Source organism: Scylla paramamosain, chromosome 18, assembly GCF_035594125.1.
Source record: "Scylla paramamosain isolate STU-SP2022 chromosome 18, ASM3559412v1, whole genome shotgun sequence".
NCBI classification, from domain to species: domain Eukaryota; kingdom Metazoa; phylum Arthropoda; class Malacostraca; order Decapoda; family Portunidae; genus Scylla; species Scylla paramamosain.
In genome coordinates, this window is record NC_087168.1 from 12,229,650 (window position 1) to 12,232,149 (window position 2,500).

General features: G+C 42.5%; 1 protein-coding gene and 1 long non-coding RNA gene across 4 annotated transcripts in view; one reads left to right on the forward strand and one right to left on the reverse strand.

Annotated features, from left to right (window-relative positions):
* LOC135109118 (uncharacterized) overlaps positions 1-2,500 on the forward strand; it is a 187,939-nt gene that overhangs the window by 84,902 nt on the left and 100,537 nt on the right. The window lies entirely within an intron of this gene.
* The window catches only part of LOC135108947 (uncharacterized protein DDB_G0271670-like), a 21,174-nt gene that overhangs the window by 16,802 nt on the left and 1,872 nt on the right, over positions 1-2,500 (reverse strand). The window lies entirely within an intron of this gene.

Here is a 2,500-nt window from a genome sequence, read left to right on the forward strand (position 1 = left end):
AGGTGTACGTGCGGTGGTAGTCGGGGGTTAGTTCAGTGGGCCATATCCCTGAGCGCTTCCTTGTCTTATCTCGGCACCATTAAGCAAGTTGTAGTGAAAGTTGTTAGAGTTTTCAAGGGTGTTTTCGTGATTCTTGTGATAGTTTAGTTGGATTCTCATGGGTTTTTTTTTTTTTTTTTTTTCTCGCAGATGATGCAAAATCTTAAAAAAAAAAAGCACCCTTGAAAACTACTTATTTCCACCTATCATCCTCATCCATAAATATATCTATTCTTCTTTTAAAGCTCCCTAATGACTCAGCACTAACAACCTGATTACCGAGTATATATTCCATTCATCAACCACCATTTGAAAACCAAATCCTTCTTATATCCTTTCTAAATGGAACTTAATCAAATTTAAACCCATTACATCTTGTCCTATCCTGATTACTGACTGGGAATTCTTTTAATCATCTCCCTGGCCTTTGAAATCAGTCCCTATCAGAGAACAAGGCCTTTAAGAATAGGAACCAGTGGGCCATACCGAGCCTCTTCTGCCCACACACGGACTATACCATTTCCTGTTCCCCGGCTATGGCTCTTTAACCTTGCCGCCCAACGCACCGCAGCCTCCCACACGCACACAGGTCGTCGCCTCTGCCCATAATGTGTGGGAAGGGACGTCCTTGCCAGGCTGCAGTGGGAAGAGAGGTCAGGTTCATTTGGGTGTTGTGATCTTAACCTTGATCTTGATTGTGGTGTTACAGGTGCCATGGTTGCCCCTTGGTTGGGCGTCTCTGTTCATTATTCATATTGGTATCTCACGTTTGGAAGGAGAGAGAGAGAGAGAGAGAGAGAGAGAGAGAGAGAGAGAGAGAGAGAGAGAGAGAGAGAGAGAATTTAAATAGACAAAAGCGGGAAACAGGAAGGAATAAGAGATAATAGGGATATAGATAGATAGATAGATAGATAGATAGATAGATAGATAGATAGATAGATAGAGAGAGAGAGAGAGAGAGAGAGAGAGAGAGAGAGAGAGAGAGAGAGAGAGAGAGAGAGAGAGAGAGAGAGAGAGAGAGTACAAATATTAGTACCCAGCTTACAACTTCTGTATTTCCTATTACCTATGACTTCAACTCCTTCAAGAGCGAAATTTTGGATATTCTTTTTGACAGTTCTATTTCAGGACTGGCATCTTCATTGGACGTTTTCCTTTTGCCGTCTTTTTTGTTGCCCTTAGACAAAACTCCACTTACATTACAAAAGAAGAAAAAATAAATGAATAAATAAATCTCCACATCTTGCATACCACGTTCTATTGGTCCACTTACATTAGAAAAGTAGAGAAAGAAAATATAAAATACATCACCACAACTTGCATACCACGTTCTAAGCAAAAGCGTTGTGGATTTAGAATTTAATGGTTTTGATGGCATTTCCTGATATTTTTCTTTCTTACGTCAACTTCTTCGTTATTTCCCTCTTCTTACGTCCACATCCTCTTCATTATTTTCCTCTCTTGTCTCCAGGAATTTATGTACTGCAGCTTCTGTCCCTTCTTCCTCTTCGATGTCTTGTCCCTTTTACTGATACTCAATCAAGCAGTTTAAGTCCCTTCTACTAATATGTGCTTAGAGTAATCAAACAACCTAGATTCCTTACACCATTATGTACTTGGCGCATTCAAACAGCCGAGGAAGAACTTAAGATCTAATGGTGTTCGTTATCCTTTGTAATAATCCTTTGTTGTATTTTCATTGTCAAATACGTATCTTGTATGTACTGCTCTTCTTCTTCCTCTTCCTCCTCCTCCTCCTCCTCCTCCTCCTCCTCCTTTATCTATATATTGTCTTGCATGGGGTTCGATTCTTCTTACTTTGTCTTCACCGCTTGGAGGAAGATTTGGGTGCGTCTGGTGGTGGTGGTGGTAGTAGTAATAGTAGTAGTAGTAATAGTAGTAGTAGTTGTAGTAAAAACAGCTTCAGTTGTAGTAGGGGTAATAGTTAGAGGAAGTGGAGGCACAGGTGTACGAAACAGGTGTGAAAGGTTAAGGTTATTGATGGTGCAGGTGTTATTGCTATCTCTCTCTCTCTCTCTCTCTCTCTCTCTCTCTCTCTCTCTCTCTCTCTCTCTCTCTCTCTCTCTCTCTCTCTCTCTCTCTCTCTCTCTCTCTCTCTCTCTCTCTCTCTCTCTCTCTCTCTTGCATTACATTTTCTGTTACAGTAGGTGCTTGGGATGTTGTTGTTATTGTTGTTGTTCTTGGTGGTGGTGGTGGTGGTGGTGGTGGTGACGATGTTAGTTGTGGTGATGATTATGGTTGTGATGGTGGTGGTGGAGGTGATAGTGGTGATGGTAGTGGAGCAACAGGATAGTCTTGTTCTCCGTAGCAATGGAAGGTGATACTGGGTGATCCTCCTCCTCCTCCTCCTCCTCCTCCTCCTCCTCCTCCTCCTCCTCCTCCTCCTCCTCCTCCTCCTCCTCCTCCTCCTCCTCCTCCTCCTCCTCTTACCTGCGTCACC